The 20444-nt window shown below is 40.2% G+C and overlaps 1 protein-coding gene across 1 annotated transcript in view; it reads right to left on the reverse strand.

Moving 5' to 3' along the window:
- Positions 1-11328, reverse strand: part of LOC115008397 (metabotropic glutamate receptor 4-like) — a 135678-nt gene extending 124350 nt beyond the window's left edge. Inside the window, exon 1 of the mRNA XM_029431983.1 lies at positions 10953-11328. The gene's annotated coding sequence lies outside the window, so the exon portion shown is untranslated. The remainder of the gene's footprint in view (positions 1-10952) is intronic.
- Between the last annotated feature and the right edge of the window lie 9116 nt (positions 11329-20444).

The following is a 20444-nucleotide window of genomic DNA, read 5'->3' on the forward strand; positions in this document are numbered from 1 at the left end:
ATTCTTTTGGAGCGGTATAAATCAGGCTGCAGGGCAACGCCCCATCCGATGTAAATGAGAGCACATTGATTAACCCTGTTTACCCAAAATAAATTCTGGTGTTGTCAGAAGTGACAAATCAAAAGTCAAAGATGCTTCATGATCAGTAACAAGCTGTGCTCTGACCACAGAAAACTGGACTCAGCAATGTTTCTTCTGCCAGCTATGAGCTTTTGCCTCTCCTGTCCCTTTAAAGCAATCACAGGCTGGCCAGTATTGCTGTGTGCAGTGTAATGACTTCTCATGAAATATTTTTTCATGGGAGGGATCCAATTCATGCAGGAATGCACGTCATCCTGTGTCTCTTATTGTGGGTCCTATGAATCTTTGATTGTGCATCGTGGTGACATACAGGAGGTCTTAGCATATAAAATAATATAGAGTTTGGGCCTCAAGGCTTCCTGTTCCATATCCTTTCCCTTTGACATTAAGACCAGAACATGCTCTCTAAGAGGAAAAGCCTAGCTTCTGCCTTTTAATGAAAGGTGTTCATCATCACCTTGTCAGGAACAGTGTGTGACTACAACAGGTTGACGCCACTTAGTCTCCCTAAGGGGAGCTTCGGCTGTCAGGCAGAATTTGCAGTCCTGCCATTTTACCTTGACGGACGAACCAACCTGGACAGGCCAGGAGAGTCGGGGCCACATAATGGGCCCTCCAGTTGTCTTCACCTTAGAAAAGGTGAATTGGATGACATTTGTGTCTTATTTTAGTCCGTAGCTGCATCTTGTTCTGCTGTGCTAGTCATTCTGTGTTTACACCAACAAATGAATCAGAGCATTACTTTCACTATCATTCATCGCCCACGCCATCACATCACGATCCTCGAAAGGCCCTCAAAGGTCAGTGTGGCGGAGTTGACCGGTCTCTCCATCGTCTGCCACGAGCGAGTGCCTTGGCTTTGCCCCAGTTCCTCTTGCATGGCTGAGCCCTGATCGCAGGCGTAAGGGGGGGGGGGGGTTACAGTAATGTTAGCTGACATCCTGAGAAGCTGTGATTGCTTAGAGGGCTTTGTGGGCGGGCTGGGTGGATGGTGTGGGTGGCGGCGGAGGGATAGGGGCTGTGTCTCACAAGGACCTTTAACAGCCTTTTAAAAGCTCTGAGAGGGCCGGCCTGACGCCAGCCACTCACAGGAGAGAAATCGCTGACAGAGCTAAAGGGAAAGAGGGCGGTGGAGGCGAGCAGGAGCACGCAGCAGTTCCTGGAATGCCTTTGAGTTCTTCACGTAGTCCTGTGATTCCTGTGATGATATAGACACGCCACAACCTAATCGCCCCCACTGTATCACTGTGTAATTACAACCATTCGCACTAAATAATTTACCAGAAAGCAACCGCTGAAATAACATCCAGCACTCATGGAATGCACTTCTGCGAGCTTTTCCGCTGCAGCCTATTGCACCACTTTAGTCTCTGTCGGGTCAACCTGGCCACTGAGATAGAGACATCCTGCATTACAATCCATTGAGCTGGCACCACTCACAGCAAGCTCACAGAGTGCTTTGTTTGACCTATAAAGATTTGACTAAATTGGCTAATACCATACTCTGTGCCTCTGAATTCTCTGTTTCTGTAGATCCATTGTTAGACTGGGAAAAAAAAAAAAGACATTATCCAAAAAGAACGGTAAAGTCATAGGAAGCCTTATTACTCTCATTTCTCCAATAACTCCCTCAGACTTCCAGTTGCGTACCATATTTCATCTTGTGCTGAAGAATGAGTTTTCTGACAGTGAACATGAGAAATGCAAGAGACTCAATGGGCACGGCTAGAGGGGGGCAGCCTACCCACAGAAGATCACAGCAGTGGCAATGAATGCATCAGAAAACACTGCTGTAGGCGAGCATAAGTCAACAGCGCCTAATGTGAGCCTTTGGTATGCATGATGTTAAATAGATTGTGAAAATGCTCTTTTCATGACTAAGATGGAGCTTTTCATTAATCCCAGAGCTGAACCTGCCTCCGCAAAACAACGAGCATCCCTCGCGGGAAAGACAAAACACCCACGGTGGGCTGGAGGGATCCAAGAAGAGCTCTCATACAGCTCATGGACTCACTCTCTTTGCATCCGCCCCCCTAGCTGTGCGTGCAATGTGATTTGCATGTTTGTAGATATGTGTAATACATCATATGTGTAGCATGCTGTAAGTGTCTGTATGCATGTATAAAAATGTATAATTTCCTGTGTGTGTATGTGAATTTTCAACACCATGCACATATGCTTTTGTGCTATGTGTGCAAAGTGTAGGTGGATGTGGTTGATATTCACAGAACTTAAATCACATTCTGCCTTTCATGTGTGCATGTGCAGCAGTTGGTCAGAGGAGATATACGTTTTGGATTTTATTTTAGGCAGCCCCTGTTAATGATGCCCACATGTAGAGGATTAAACAAATAGCACGAAGCTTTAGTAAATATTCACATGTGCGAATGCAATGATAAGTCTGCTTAAGCTACTTTTTTATTTGCTGTGATATGAAAGATTCAAGAATAACTCGCACACCTCAATTTAGCACAAATCCGTCTCTAGTTGTTCCAAGCCTTCTCTCGACATTCCTTCCTTCCTTCCTTCCTTCCTTCCTCCCTTCTTCAGTTCTATCATCCATAAATTAAAAGTCAACATTCATGAGAAAGTGTGTGCAAGCACATACATTTGCAACTGCAATTTTGCAACATAAATTGCACATGTTGGAGTTAAAATGTAGGCAGATTATGGGAGTTATGCCAAGTTGCCTTTGTGTGCCTGCATGTTCATCTCTGCACTGGTGATTGCAAATTTCACTCTAATAAGCTAATGCCACTGGTGGATGTAAATGGTGCATCCCAGATTCAAAATAAAACAGGTTTCACTGTCAAACTGTCATCCTGTCATGCTTTGTTAAAAAGAAGGCAGAGACAGTTTAATCAGCCGTTGCAAAGTTAAATGAATCACCACAGGACATCAGAGGATTCAAACTTCGTTTGGTGCCCTTAGACACTAATTCTTGGGCACATCAGCCATATAGTAGCTATAAAGCTTTCTTCATGCTTGTTGATTCTCTAGAACCTGCACCACACTAATCTCATCACAGCAACCCCAGCTATCTATTTCCGAGCCGAGATATTTTTTTGAATCAAACACCTTCCGCCCAGCCCGCGGAGTGTGAGAACCGGAGCTGTAACGGCCCAGGCATCCATTTGTAATGCTGATGTCTGAGCCAACAATAATTGCAGCCCCTTTATCAACACCTGTGCTAATAAGCAGTGGCTGTGTATAAATCTAGTCTGCAACAGAGGTAGTCATTGTCGAAAACCAATGTTAAACTGCCATTAAAACTGCAGATGTTTTTTCAGAATAAACCAACAGAGTAGTTAGAAGTAGTGCACCTGCAAGGCTTTATTATACATTGCTGTAACTACATGACCTGAAATCCACTTAACAGACGTGCCACCTTAAGTGTGTTGAATGGATAGTTTGAAGGAGAGTCCTAAAAAAAAAAAGGAAATGTATAATTCAGACTCATTATACTGGAACACATTCGGGAAGAGATGTTATTGCACGATAGGTATCGTGACATCTAGGTGTGCCTGTGTTTCCCCGTTCACACCAATTTCCGCTGTGTTTTCATAACTACAATGGATCCCATTGTGCCCATGGCTGCAAGAACAAAGGCAGCATCTTAGAGTATAAGAGAAGTTTTTACCATATGGATTTGTAACAAACTGCCACTCTGCTGGTACAGTTTGAAAAACATGTGTGTGACAAATTAAAGGAAAGAAAACAACATAAAGGTGTTTGGCCCTCACAAGCAGCTTCAGTGCTTCTTAATAAAGACTCTGCAAGTCTGTGGAACTCTACTGGACAGATCAACAACAGAGACATGTGTCTTTAGTAACATTTATCCAGAGCTATGATCGTAACCTTTATCAATTGTACGTAATGTAGCATGCCTGAGGATACAAACCTGTTGTCCTCTGCTGCGGCTATCCTTGACCTCACTATTGCACATGCACCTAGTATTGTATGTTTCTCAAGGTTGGTGTCTTTAGTCCTATCGCCAGGAGTGATAAACGTCCTCTGTATTTGTAATGCATTTTTAATGCTCTTCCCCTCATTTTGGTTCTGTCATTTATTCAGAGTTTTCCTTTTAAATGCCCTTAAAGCTGCTATAATCGATATATTTTATATAAGTATATGTAATGTATAAGTTGCTCGTAGTGACAAACCCACAGAAAATTATCACCTCAGCATCTTTGAGCCTAGCACCAAATGTCAATGTTTTGACTGTGGTAGTATTTTATTGTGCTATTAATGTGTGCTCTCTCCATCAGCTTGATTGACAGCATTTGATAATGTGACAGGTGTGCCTGGCTCATTCCTGATATCACTCAACTGCATAAGGAGCTGTGGTGCTGCCTGCGTGGGGAACAGCTCATCTCCCTCTCGTCCAAACAAGCCACACTTATCTGTAAGATCTGAGCCACCCTGATGCTTTCTGCAGCTCGAGAGTTTGTAGTTCGTGCGGTAAGTTATTGCACTTTATTTCATTTTGTTAGGTTGTATTTGTCATACCTTATTAGACAAATTTGTTTGTTTTTTATTTTGGACTTTGCACACCCTGAAGCAAAATCATGTATCTCCACGGTCTTATAATAAACACATCAGCTGTTAAAACTCATCAGTTTGTTTCTGTGTCTACTTGGGACTTGGGGAAGATGGTTTCATGTTGTGTCTCGACCATCCCTAGACGGGCCTAACAGGCAGACTAGCATGTAAACATAGTGGAGCATTTAGCATCTAAAGAGACAGCAATCTCCCTCAGGAGTTGGCGGAGAGCAAAACAAAGATTTTAAAAGAAGACTGAATATTGGAGCTTACTCATCAGGTGGACACAAACACCACTGAATGCTTATGTTGCTCGGTGTCTGCTGGATGTGTAAATAAACCAATGTTGGGCTGCACCAAAGTGGCCGAAATAATGAATTACTGCAAGTTTAATTGGCAACTCTTTGCCAACCTCTATAGTGGTTTAACTTCTCACCTTGCTGCAGTGATATTCAAGGGTGTGTCAGTACCCACTGTGCATCAGAGTAGCAAAACCATGCTTTAACACACAATTATTATGTCACAAAACAACTTTTGGTCCACCTTATTAAGGTTTTTGTATTGGTGTTGGGAGGCGAGAGTACTGAAAAGAAATGTGAGAAACGGAATACTAAACTACCTCCAGAGATGCTAATCTGAGAAAGCGTTTCAAGGGAAAGTGAGCACAAATGGGATATATAGTGTGCAGTGCAGCATGATCTCAGTGGACGGTTGCATCTGTCTGGTAGCACCCACATTCAGAGGTGGAAAGAATACCCAAGCACGAGCGTTGCTATGTTGTTAAACTTTACTCAGGCCACGCATGAGCTCAACTAAAAGACAAGTTCAGAAAGTATCTATCTGAAGTATTTCTTACATCACTGAAAGCAACTTAGTTGTTTTAGGTTGTAATGGTGGTGAAGAAGAGAGATGAAGTACGTCTAAATATGGCTTCTGAATAGCTGAGAGCAGCTTCTTTCTGAGAACAGCTTCTTTCTCCATCATTTCATTATGCAAGTGCAATACAGGAGAAGCACTGAAATCAGCAAACATTACACAACGCTCCATGAATAGCAGGTGAAGAAATCACAGGTGGTAGTTTGGGAAAATAGGAGGCAACAGTTGCCGGTAACATCAGGGCTGTCACAGCTCTCAATCTCAGGCACGGCTCTCATCTCGGGGGTCTTTGGGTGGAAAAGAAGGAAACACGAAAATATGCAGCTCGCTTTTATGGCAGCTATAATTTAATGTCAAAAAAATAATGGATTCAGGTGCTGCTCGTTAATATATATTGTCTTGGAAATGCCCATGTCTATATATGTTAATGCCGTTTATTCATGCAAAGGAGGGAACAGCGGGAGGTAAGGATGGAAGGGAAGTGGTTTGGCGGGTGGCATGGGGGAAGCTTAAGGAGAGCTGAGGGCTTTGGGAGGAAGAGAGGGAATATCTCATATCTGGATGTTGGATATCCAAATAAAAGACAAAACACACAATGAAAAAAGCTTTTCTATAGATATCGCGATAATATTGTTTTTGTGAATTATTTTAGCAATGATAATTGTGTTGTGAAAATCGTGACAGCCCTATAGTTCCAATCCTCACACATTTCCTCCCTCATAGTTTAGATAATATAATTATCAGCTGATCTGCAGCTCCACTCAGCTCGACAGAGCTATGTACCTTTCAGATCATTATTTTTGGTTTTACAGCCACACCGTTACTGTGTTGGTTCACTCTCGTCGCTCTCGTAGCGCCTTTAAACGGCTGCAGCAGGCAGCTGTTTACACAGAAAAAGCTTTAAAAATCACTGCATGCAACTTGCCCAGCACCAAACAGCAAACAGACACAGTTAGTGACAAGCTGATGAACATTTAGCGGACAAAGAGACACATATTTCCCTCAGGAGTTGGAGAACAAAAACAAAGGTAAAAGAGAGCGAATATTTGATTTACGTTCACCAGATTCCCAGAAACACAACTCCAAATGAGTGTGTATTCTGAATCACTAAAATGGCCGATGTTTACTAACATAACATTTGAAAAGGTGATGATATGTCAGATTTGTTTTTACAGCTTGTTTTCACTGCCCCCTAGTGGCCAAAAAAAGGTTTGTTGCAAGTTTCTATTTAGTTGTGAAATATCATCAGTGTGTGACGTTGAATACATTTAAGGTTTAACTTTATGCTGAAATGGTGATATTTCCATGTTCAATCCACCTGTCTCATCTAATTCTACAACAGTGTGTGGTTCCCTACATGTCTGGTTCCCCCGAATGCCTCTTGACAACCTTCAGAGAAGAGGAGTTGCTATGCTCAAGTCATTTCCAGCATATATGGACCTGTGGGCACACGAGCACAACCAGATATCCAACATATCTGTGATCTTGGCTGTTCCTTTTACGCTTGCAGTATTTATCCCCGCTGCAATTTAGTCTGTTTAAGCCACTTATGGTGGAGGGAGTAAAAGTGAAAGAGTGATGCCTGGAGCTGTTCTGTGATGCCGGCCCACTGCTCCCTGTGTGAATGTTGAACATTGGTGCACCACAGGAAGAGTTGCTCTTCTTGTATTTTGTATCCTTCTACTATTTCTGTATATTTCTTCCCATTGGTAACTTTCTAATTCTAACACATTATATATTTATCTTTACGTCATCATCAAGCATCATTAGATTGTTGTTCAGTATGTTGTTGTATTAAAACACATTTTTTTTGGAGGGGGGGGGATTCAGTTTTTTAAAAGGTTAAAAATGAAAGTTGCAAAAATATTAATGTTTTGTCATGTCTTCTATTTTTGGCCAGTTATCCAAATGAATAAGAAAAAGAGATCACAAGTAACAAAATGGCCCCGAAAATACTCAGTCCGTAAGCAGCAGCTGCTTTTCTAGGTGTCAAAGTGGTTTGAGTTGAATTTGACTTCAATAGAGGTTTATTTATTATGCATATAAAAGCACAACAAAGCACATTTCCTCTCTATCAATATGACAGGAATAGTACAATCTATATATATTAGTAAACACTTTGTAAGGAAGTGCAAAATAAGGAACAGAAGTCTGGGTACCTTTTGCTGATTGACAATTAATTATGAAGCAAACACTGCGTTGTGCTCCGAGGAAGTTAAAATCAAGTCTAAGAAACATTTGAAGATAATATTCCACTTGTGTCTGGACCTCCAGGCACGGACTGAGGCATGTAAGGCGACATTAAATGGACCTGAGTAAAGGTTAATGTAACTTGATGACAGATTTGCAGGCGAGAGGCAAGATGCTCTCGAACCCTAGTGTAAGATAATGTGTATAATCCACTGCAGGGATGTTAAGTGCACTCATTTCACACTCCATTTCACACAACGCTGCCCTAGGAAGAATCTGTGAGTATGATGACTCAGGAAATGCACAACATCCCTCTTCTGGATCTGGAGTTGTTGTTGTTTCTCTCCATTGTTAATAATCCGAAAACCGATCGTTTTTCCACACTCTTTCAGAATTAATCATATGTCAGGAATATAATAAGGGCCGAGTTCGTGTTATGTGCAAAATTCATTCTAGTCAATGGAAATCAGTATTTGGTAAAGAACTACTTCACAAGATGTATTACCGATGTTCTTTAAAGGTCTCATTTCTACCTGTTGCTGTACTCTAAATGTCCAACCTAATGCCCAAAATGGAAATAATAGAAAGAGAGAGAGATAATAGTGTCTGTTTATATGTGATTACCTGATACAAGGACAAAGACATAATTTCCATCCATCAGCCTGAGATAGGACATTCTCTCACTGAGAGTCAATAGTCCATTATAACTCATGAACTCCTACTGCTATAATTCATAGACACATCACATATCCATTAGCTTAAATAGCATAGACTTTGATCTATTTGAAAACATTTTCATACTCTATTAACATGTAAAATACAAAGAGACTCTCCTCAGACGGATGAAATGTTACATATTGTTGGAAGTTTTCCTGAAAGACTGACAAATGTGGAAACGCTTGCATGCTTCTAGAAAAACACATGTTTTGTGCGTGTGTGTGTGTGTGTGTGTGTGTGTGTGTGTGTGTGTGTGTGTGTGTGTTTGTGTGTGTGCATACACATACATACGCTAATGCAACATGAGGGCATGAATTAGGGCAGGGATTTTTATGTAGTCTAGTATTTATTTAGGTAGCTATATTTACTCTTTGGGTTTTTTCAGAGTGGCCTGTTTTTCATTTTAAAGACAACATTTCTGAGCCTGTTTGGAGTGAAGCCATGTTTCTCATTTCCCCTGCCTTTACTATGGAATTGTTTGGAAAACCTCCCCAGTGAGCAGATGGCATCTGCCGGGAGGAGAATGAAGCTAGAACCTGGGCTCTATACACTACACACACATTTTCTCTTTTCCAGCAAAAGCCTTTGTGAAAGGGAACAACACAGGTCTGTCGGGAATTTAACCATGGGTCTGTTTTGGGAAACAGTGCACACGTTTGTTTATTGCAGTCTTGCTCTTGGATCCATGCAGCAGTTACAGTAAAATATGTGGATACTGGAGTCTCTCTGCAGGCTGGAGAGCAGAACCCCCCCCACCCCCCCCCCCTTCCTCTTGGAATGATTTCAATCACTTTGATCACGGTGGTTTCCATCAACTGAATATGTTCATTATTTGACCCCTTTGCCAACAGAAAGAAATGTAAAGACGCATTTGTATTCTCTGGGCAAGCTAATCTACAGTATGCTGGTGTGCCCTCGTGTATTATTAAACTGAGAATGAGACAATGCTACAGTATCTCATCATGCTGCTTACACTCTGGCCCATGACACTTTAAAGAGAACTTAGCAGCCGGCAAACCAGAGGTCTTACGCTGAGTCTGCACTTGCTAAACTAACTCGGAGGACAAGATAAGCCAGGCAAAGCTTGGAAAAGTAAATCTAAGGCTGTTTGAATAAACCCTGCATCTTCCTGCTTGCTACAATCTACGTACACAGTATGTCTCCCAATCTCTCTCTGGGGGATGGGGGGAGATTATCTAAGCATGCTTTGTAGCGAGATCCAGGTAGGCTATCAATCACTGCAGTTGTGAAGAACATGCCAACAAGAATAAGCCAACGTAAGACATAAAATCTATCTCGTGGGGGCTCAGAGGCTGGATGAGATTGAATTAAAAAGTCTATTTTGCTGAGTCAGACTCTTTAGATAATTGCCCACTGATATGAGGAACATTTCCCCTCTTGGCTGTAAGTTCAGAGGGAATGCAGACAATCGCATATTTGGCAGCAATCATAGCAGCCCCCCACCATGAATTGAGCAATGAGAGTAAGATAGCACAGAGCTAATCTCTGGTCCCACAAAAAGGCCTGAGGGAGCAGTCCAAAATGGAAGCAGTATATTAATACCACGGTTTCATGCGTGTCAGGAATCTTTGCTTGTCTTGTAATCCTTGACCACCACCTCCAGCCTTAGTGTATGTGCCAACAACGCATGTACAAACAGTGTAAATGCAATTTAAGCATAATATGCATCCCTATCAACAAAATAATTGCCTTGAGGTAACAACCATGCATGTCTAAGTAACCTATTAAAGTTTGCTCTGGGGTACACAGCAGCAGTCTCACATCAGCAGTTCTACCGCTGTCTCCAATCTCACTCCCACTGCCAGGAGGCTGCACATCTGCACACATCTGCACAGCACAGTGACTGACATCGATGGTTCACACACCGTTCATCCTAGCACACGTTAAAAAAAAACACCACCCAGCCAGGGTGCTCCCCTACGTGACTCAACTTGTTTCAGGGCAGAGAGGGAGACACGAAAGAGAGAGGTGGAGATTAGATACATCTGGGGGAGCTGGGGATGAAGAAGCAGCTGTTTGCATCCTGATGTTGCCATTCAAACTGGATTGGCTTTGTATTTAAGAAAATATGTGTCCAATCTGTGTATTCAAAGCTGTAACTATAATCACATTTTAACCCCGTAGTTTGGATATTAAGTCATTATTTCATCATATTGTGTGAGACTTCGGGCGCCGCTGCAGCGCAGCAAGGCACAGAGCTCCACACAAAACGCTGCGCCTTAAACGCGTAAAAACAGTCAATGCACCCTCAGTGCTGGGCGTTGCACTCCTGGTAGGCAATCCAGAGATCTACTTTTCAAAACTGTCACAACATTAACAATCATTGCTTCGCTTAATTATCAAACAGCATTGAAACATGTAAGTTGCATTAAAAATGTTTTGTGTGCATCCCCAGATTTACATCACGGTCAGTATATTTCGCAATGCTCCGCCTTAAGACTTAAGTACATTTAAGTCACGACAGTTTTTCAAACAAACATTTTCCGTAGATGATCAATTTGTGCAGTTTGGGTGGTTGTACTTACCCCTATCTTCTGCCCACGAAGAATCCTTTCATAAGAAGTGACCCATATCCAAAGCAAAATCGTATATTGTTGTGTCTATTAATATGTGAAGGAAGGATTTCCTAAATGATTCTGGCTTTTTGTTTTAAATCAACATCTAAACATTGTTTCTGAATAGTATCCAAAAGGAATCCACACGCATTTCGATGCTGCGTCGACCCCAAAAATCATTGCGAGCGCTGTCCACGGAAAAGTGGGGCTGAAAGTCTTAAGTTCCAACTTTAGGCTGTGTGCGAATGGGAAATAAATGACAGGTCCAGAACGGCAACTCACTAATACAGCTCCTGTGAAAAGAGAATGAGATTTGTACGGGATAATAGAGCGGAGAAGCACATATCCCACACCCGAGGCGAGAGCACTTTCAAGCTGATAGACGGAAGACGATATGCGCCCCGTGCACTGGATGTGATTGATGTTACAAGCATCGCAGCACACCGCCTTTATCAGGGAAGAAATGCACCATCAATGCATGAGGTGGGTGGGGGGGGGGAAATGTGTGAATGCCAGATTACAGCATGTAATACCACCAGCGCGTTGGCAGTGGCTGCATATTCAAAGTGTGACATGAAGCCGTTGCTTGCGTTTGTTTAATCTTAACGTCGATTCGGCCGCCTGGTGTCTTACCCCTTTAGCACAGACTTCAGTGTCGGGTTTTAGACACTTATTTATCTCTGTGAAGTGACAAACGCTGTCTGCACTGACAGTTAAGTCTAATTAAAGTCTGTTTTCAAGAACACCTCACTATTCGGAGCATTTAATGAGACACACGTTATGTCTGCCAGATCATTTGGACAAGATGCAACATTACAATTGTGCCAAATTAATATCGTCATGTCTGATCTAATGATATTCTGGGACGATTAAATGATGTGCAATATGATAGCGCGCAATCATTTCAATTGTCACGGTGACAACAACAGGAGATGTGCTGTGATTGTTTTAAATATGGGTCGACTCAGACGTTACAGGTGCTGTTGCGCAGCATATGCAGCATGTTGAGTCTCAAAGTGCCTGGGAGGCTGTGCTTAGACATTGACGAACATATCAAGTCCAATCACTGAGTGCAAAAACTCAATCTAGATTGTGTGTGTGTGTGTGTGTGTGTGTGTGTGTGTGTGTGTGTGTGTGTGTTTCACTGACTAACAGCAGCCACATTCTGCAGCAGCAGAGTATATGAAATCCATGTCCAAGGGCATGCCTATATATGTCCAACATTTTCCAGCAAAAAAGCGAGAAATTACTTTTAAACCGAGCATGGAGCGTTATTATTTGAGACTTTAATGCGATTGATGAATCCATCTTTTGGCTATTAACCTTCAAAAGTCTACAGAGTGTGTTGCAGAGAGACAAAGAACCTGCTCATCTATCCGTTTAACTGTGGCAACCTGCAGACCTGGGGGATGGGGGGGATTGATTAATTTTCCACGGTGTCCAATAGAAGGCTTGTGGAGATCATTCTGCCTTTGCTTCCTGTATATGCACAGCTGCTCTTTCTGCCTTCCTGATCACAGGGCCGAGCGGTGTGTGGAGGCTTTCACAGGTCTGAGTGGGTCACACCTGTGGAGGGTTGGACTGACTCCACCACATCAAGGGAAAGTGGAGGGGTGTTTGTGTGGAGAGATGAGGGAGGTGTGTGTGTGTGTGTGTGGAAGGGGGGGTGGTCCTTAGAGGGGTGTGTGTCATGTCTCTGTGGGCCTTGGAGGCAGCTGAGCCTCTGAATATTCATCCCCACCTCTACTGGAGCAAATTCCAGCTACACTGACTAGACTGACTGACAGTCTTGTGAGCTGTCAGGGGACCGTATAAGTCATGCAAAAAAACACAAAAAGAATCACAGAGCTAACTTGTGCACATTATTGAACAAAGTGTTTTACATGTTTTTATTATCCCACAAAGCATCAGCTCTCTCCCGTCTGTCAGCTCCTGTTCTATTTCTGTTTAGCATAGTTAGCATAATAAGTGAATTATTTAGCTGTGGAGAATGGATACAAAAGTTATTTCCACCAGGAGACCCATTCAGGCTTTGCTTTCTGCTGCAGTGCACTGGGAAGACGGTCTTGTTGAACGTGTCTGCTCTGAGGATAACATGTTACGCCGCTGAGTCCCTCCAGTCCCTCTGCACAAGGCGAACTCTGGAGATTACTTGTTTCAATTAGCTATGGGGCGGAGAGAATTTAAGCCATGTTAATTCCAGTCACTAGTGAAAATCCCAGTAAAAAAGACTAGCCACTGAGGCATAATCGCCTGCCCCCAGACGTGTCTCATTTCATGGATACATTAGGGGAATTATTCAGAATGTAAAATCCGAGGTCACAAGTTTATTGATTGGATTCATAAAAGGCCAGAGCTCCGGCAGCGTTTGTATGATTTAGAGTAACCCTCTGCTTACGACAGCTATGACCTGTTTTTGGTTGTTTTGTCCACTCGTCCATTCCCCTTATAAAGAGTCCTTTATACCTCTTTCTTTCCACGACTGTCTTTACTGCAAAACAGACTTTGGACTTAAATAACTTGCTCCATTAAATAAATGTTAAGTTAAACTGACTGAGGAAGAGCTGCTTTAAAAGTTTTCAGCTAAACAAGGATGATAAGTAGAAAAAGGAAGAAGAAGAGGAGACATAAATAATAATCTAATAGTTAGAACAAAATATGTTTGTATTTCGCATCTTTTCATCAGTGTCTGTGTCATCTAATATTGAACTCTGGGGGTATACAGACTATCTGCTGACATTTGATTATATAAAATTGAGCTTCTGACTGTCGAACACACCCACAAGTTGGAAGAAGTAAGAATGAGTCAGTTTGTCACTGTCTGTTTGAAACAATATTTCACAAAGATGAAACAGGCCAGGCAGGGCGGACAGATTGGCCATATGCGCCATGTGTGAGTGATATATTCGCTGATACTGGCTGGCTGACAGTTGTCACAGGTGTAACTTTTGACCTCGGAAAAGCTTGTTTAAACAAGAGAGTGGCCACAGTGGAAATACTATCTATGGTACAGAATGTGCACAGGGAAGAATATTACATTTCCTCTGCAGTATACTCTCAAACACTGAGACGGATCACATTACTGTCTTGTCCTCTGAGTTAGGACGTCGCCTTGTGAAGGATACAGAATAAACTAACTAAAGTGATGTCGTTACCACTATGGAGCTGGGAAATGAAAAGAATTGTAGAGCAAGGATACCTCTTTACATCCCATTCATAAAAGCCATGCAAATCTGTTCATTTATTTAGCTTAACCATGTAAAGACTGGGTTGTGCGTCTCTTTATTGTGCAATTCTTTTAATCAGCAGCTTGTTTTAAAGGCCACGTAGGCTACAGCTGCAACATTCAGTCAATAAGTTGTTCAACAGGAAATAAATAGTCTACTATTTTGATAATCTGTTAATTGTTAAAGTTATTTTTCAGGCAAAAATGCTAAAAACAACGATATCTCCAGGTGCTCAAATACAATAATGTGCTGCTTTTCTGGGTCTTACTCTTACATTGTAGTGAATATGATATGTTTTGGTTTTGGACTGTTGACGAATGATTTATTGAGCAATTGACACATTAATTGATAACTAACATCAAAATTGCTGCAAACTACTAAAAGTGTGTTATTTGTGATCCCACACGTCTTTGTAAATAACAGAAGGGAAGTATAATGTTGTAGTAAGCATTCAGAGGTGACAGGAAAGTAGTGGGAGGCCAAAATCACAAAACAAAAGGACGATAAAGTACAAGTATATAGATGTTATATGAACCTTTAATCTAAAAATATAAATCTTCCGTGGGTGTCTGGTGAGTAGAGTGAAAGCATACTCATTCCACTTTTCCTCATGTGTGTCTTTTTGAGTGTCCGGTCAGAGTCGCAGCACATTTTAAAATTAAAAAGCGTAATTATTTAAGGGACAGTTTCCTGCTTTACTTTGACAGATGTTTGTACAATTACAGATGTCACTCATGAGGCATTGTAGGAACACAATGTAAGGTTTATATATTTGTATTCTTATAGGTCTTGATATACTGTATGCAGGATCTCTTTGCTCTCAAGTAATTAAATATATAAGTTGTTGAATTGTTGAATGTCACTAGATATTTGGCTTTGGGCCGGTTGTTACTGGCATGACAGCAGCCCCTGGTGGTTATAACATCTAACATTAAAATGCTTTCGTATTTTAAGAAGTACAACATACATTAATAGGTATGTAAACCATATATAGTAGTAGACCACCACACCAAGAAAGGTCTATTCCACCACTGTGTGCAATTATCACTGCCATGTGCAATATTCACTCTTACCATTTTTTATCAACGACTTTGTGCTTATACTATTGTTACTGTATTTTAATTCTATTTAATTGTGTACTCACCACTTTACTTTCTTGTTCTTTTGCTGTAACAAGGTAAATTTCCCCGTTGTGGGACTAATAAAGGAGATAAAAGTGGTGAAACATAAATTGATTGATTAAACATTGATATAATTAATTAAATTACAATAACAGTGATTTGTGTATAGTATATACACATATACAGATTTATGTCTCTTTATATCTCTTTAAATGTTTGTTTTTTTTACACAGCATTCAATAAAAACATACTTTTTTTTTTTCTATATATCGTTTAAGGAACTAATGGTTTTAAATCATGTAAGCGTTCAGATGCTAAGCTTTAGAAAAGCATATGGTACACAGAATGAGGGAAATGTCACTTTGAGCTCCAGAAAATCACAACACGGTAAATTGCTTCTTTTACGTGTGAAGCGAAGCACAATCTATTCTGGCCCTGGGCAGAACAACACAATCTCCTGCTTATTTAGTCATTAATGTGCATATTTACCTGGAGAAAAAAAGGTGCTGGAAAGGTTAATGTTGCCAATATCTTTGCAGCCTTCGATTACACAAAACTTCAGCTGCTGCATAGCCTTTGGTTGGCACAAGGGATTGCCATATTAAGAGATATAGTACGAGAGTCGAATTTCCCTGCACATTTACCTGTGGGGCTCTGGTTGGGATTGCTCTGTCTATCTGCTACTATTATATAACATGCAAAGAACTGAGTTCAACACACGTTTACTCTCTTCTAAAACCATTGACTGGGTTTCAGCAGCTATTGGTGACTTTGTCTCCTGAGTTGTACTAGCTGGTTTCAAATGAGTGACTTATTTAATTTGTTAGCGCGATTAACACTTTATATATGTCTCAGCTAGTTAAGACAAACAAAAGTGATCAACTAGTTTACCTATGTAGCATGAAGCCGTATCAAAAAATAAAAGTTTCACGGGCGAACAATACATTAAACTAAACTGCTAATTACTTATATAGCCTATACATAGGCCTATATGTAGAAATATGTATGTTTTAGAGTTAGTAGTGTTCATTATGCTAACCTAGCTAAAGTTAGAAGGTCTTTAACCAAAACTTCATTAGCTTTACATTTTGTAATTTGAGGTACGTAGTGTTGTTTTTGTGAAATGTGATTTCAAATCTTCCCAGTTTATATCAGATTTTTCAATATGTATTTTTATATGCTTATGTTGCTTGTACACTAAACGTGGCATATATTAGCAAGCAAGCTAACATTACGGGATACAGTATATGGGACGTAAATCTCCACTCAGTAAACAAATATTAATGTAACAATAAGGCTATGTTTGAATTCAAGAAGAGCTAATGTGACTCGCTCCTGTTCTCCCTGCAGTGGCAAGTTAGTAGGACAGGAAGATAACAAAAACACAATTTAGCACTTCTATTTGTTAGACTCTAGGCAGATTTCATTGGTTCAGGAATAACAAAACTAATCTTCTATGATTTCATATCAGTTTTATTCATTCATCTTCGTACATAGTGAGATGTGCCAACAGTTTGGTGAGCATTCCTATGGAAGTTCAGTATTAATGTTAAATAACGTTTGACCTATGTGGGCATTAAGCTGTGCCATCATAAATGTGCTGGGCGCTCTGACAGGACTGTTCACTGTCCTCTAACCCTGAACTAATGTACATTTGAACTTAAACTGCCTTTGAATCCTACCCTCACCCAATCACAGAGGTGATACTCAGCGGCTAAATTACATTAGCTGGCCCCTCTGGCTCGATGGGTACTTTCATCTGAATGCCATGTCCTGCTCAGCCACTGTTTATTTATTTATTTACAAATATCATTAGCAGAAACGTTTCCATACATTAATCATTTCCCTTGACAAGCATACACAACAAACTTTCAATATGAAGCTGAGTGTAAGAGTGCAGGCAAGTCGACCACCATCCTCTCTGCACACACCGAACAAAGCCATCTGAAGCATGCAGACACTCGGCTGGCATCAGTCTGACACACATGGTACCTGTGTTACCTAAAGGTCTCTCCTCGCCCGCCACTCCTCCATCATCATCCCTACAATCACATGACGCAGCCACTCTCACTGAGCACAGTGATCAGGCTTTACACACCATCAATTAAATAAATAATGGAATGATTTGGCTGGATTTTTGGCTTTATTTAGCCAAAAATCTAAAAATAGTCTGGGGAAGCTTTAAAATTGGACCAATAACACAAGACTATCGATACAAATAGGGGGGGGGGGAAAGTCCATTAAATAAAAACCTTTACCAGGAAACAATAGAGAACCTTGGGAAGAGCTATATAGAGACTACAAAGAAGAAGAGACAACATTAAATGGGTGAGTGCTCTATGACCAAAGACTTACTTGACTATCAATGTTTTAAACACATAAATAATTCATAAGCGTTTTAACAATTGAGTGGCACACCTTTTTCAGACCTGGCTCACACTGTATATATTTACAGGAAGTGAGCGCCCTCTTGTGGACATGACAGGCACTGTGTCTCTGCTCCCGCGTGCGAATGGCTCACCAGAGACTTACAAAAGAGAATGGGTTGCCGTAGCAACTGCAGATAGTAAGAGCGCAGCCTCTTGAGTGTGACCCTATACACATATCTTTAATTGTGCAATGCCTGCTCTCATCCTCACGAAAGAATAGAGAGGCAAAGGATAAAAGGATTGCTTTTTTTTTTTTTTATAAACCCTTAGATGAAATATAGTATTTTATAGTTAATCTTTGTAGCACGTGTCTTTGTACTGATACGTTAGATAAGTGTAAAATACATTTAATAAGGATGATTTTGATTAGGTTGATACTTGGGTTGGATTAAATCTGTGAGTTGATTAAAAAATAAATGTATCCCCCGTTGATTTAGCCTCAGCAAATGACTTTTCATGACCACCAGATTACATTTGCAACGAGTTTATTACCTAACAGAGTGTATGCTAAATGTATTCTTACGCTTCTGTGTTATGTTTTCACTGCCCTCTGACAATCTTCTCCCAGTATGTTGACTTTTTTATTTGTTTTTTATTGTGACTGTAGTTTAATTATGTGTATATCAATTTATGGTGGAAATGTATTTATTTAAGTTTTTAGAAAATTCAGGCTGCAGGTACCAATTCAAATTCAAATTCAATTCAAAATACTAAAATATAATGGAATACAATGCAGTAAGTAAAATATTTATTCTCCTGGAGATCAACTTTTCTCATGTATTATTATCTCTGCTGAGTCAGCACAATGATTTACTCTTCCCTCCTCTGTTGGGTCTTTTGTTTAGGGAAGTAACCTCTTTAAATGTGCACTAATTCATAATAATGATACATTCATTCATTTCAATTCATTCAAAACACATCTGTGTTCTTTGAGATGTCGCAATATTTTGATAAATAAGTAATATTACAAGAATAAAGTCATAATTTAATAAAATACAGTCATAATATTTCAAAAACAAACTGTTTGTGTACCATGTGCATTGAATAGAAATTGCCAACGGTGACTATATTTTTATATTTTGTATCAAAATGATTGTTCAGCAGTCACTGGATATTGGTAGGTACATGCCCTTGATATACGGTTTATATATGATACCATAATCTTTCCACTTTTTCACTACAGTAGTTTTTATTTGAAACGATGATTTCTCAGTTTGACTCAAATCAGTTTTTGGATGGGTTATGCGGGGATTTGTTTTAATGAGAGGCCATCTGAGATGCTGTGAGAGAAAAATAAGATCAACTTCAAATGTCAGTATCTGTCGGGGGAAACTTCAGAGGGAATATAAGTAAATATGATGAGAAGAAGAAATTGGATTGATCCCGAGCGGGAAATTGGATTGATGCAGCAGTAGGAGCATTGGGACTTCATCAGAAGAAGAAAAACACAAACAGGAGTATGAAAGAAGCAACAGAATGACACAAAATAATATGAGTAATGAAGCTATCAAAAGAATATAATAAACAATTCATGTCAGAAATGATTATGCTGACAATTTGTAGTGCATGTAAAGTACTGTAGAGACTGATTATTACATTTTTCAAATATGTTTAGGTTTTATTTGAATGCATTACCGGTTTGCAGCTTCTGTTATCCAATTCAGTTTAACTGAACTCATATTTTTGAATGTGAAGTATTAGTGCTAGTCGGCATCCCCACTCTCAAATCTCTGATGATACTCCCAGACAGGAAACATTTTGGTTGACACTGAGGAGTTCTGATCCACTTCTATTCATGTGCTGTCATTAATAAAGGCAGTGAGTCAAGTCTAAGTTCAATATGCATCGACAGACTTTCTTTACACCTCAAGAACACTTTTCTGCAAAACTTCACTTTTGTTCTTGGTACTAAGCCAGTGGTTATTTGTCTGACAGCCAAGATATCCAAAGCATAAAAATACTATTTTGATATTCTTTTTACTACGTTTGTTTGTGAGTGTGTGAAAGAGACAACAGCGCCAGACTTTCCCTCTATTTCTGTGCAGTTACTTGTACTAATAAAGCTACATGCTATTAATCAGTGTATATGATTTGTAGCTAGTGATTAAGTAGACATATTGATTTGATTCAAAATGAGAGGCGGGTACTAGTATTTTTGAGAATCTGATGAAGTAAGCCAAATTGTGAAACTGCAAGTGTTATGTTTTTCTCCATAATATTGTTGACACCATAAACTCACCAAAAAGGCAAGCTCAGTAAAAGCTGAAACTCACAAATATGTTCACAAGGCATCAACTAATGTGGTGATGGAGGCTTATGGGTGTTTTTCTTGAGAGGCCACTGTGTTAAACAGCTGTTTTATGTTGTATTTTTTATCTGCTGTGATGATTTTGTGTGACTGCCATTGGTAAAATGAAGATAAAATAAATAAAAAGCAAATTAACAGATTGATTGATTAAGCTCTAAACTGGTGTATGTACAAAGGTTAACTCATAAAAAACAAGTCAACCATTTAATTCACATTATTGGATCAGTTTTGAGGATCATGCTGGCGCTGTCCATTACCTGCGGTGCTGAAACTGAGTAATCAAACCAGCATTAATCAACCATTTTGTACTTTTAACGGCACAATACATAGATAACGTTGCACTTTAATTATTCAATTAAGGTTGTACAATCTTACTT

Source organism: Cottoperca gobio, chromosome 5 (assembly GCF_900634415.1).
Source record: "Cottoperca gobio chromosome 5, fCotGob3.1, whole genome shotgun sequence".
NCBI classification, from domain to species: Eukaryota; Metazoa; Chordata; class Actinopteri; order Perciformes; family Bovichtidae; genus Cottoperca; species Cottoperca gobio.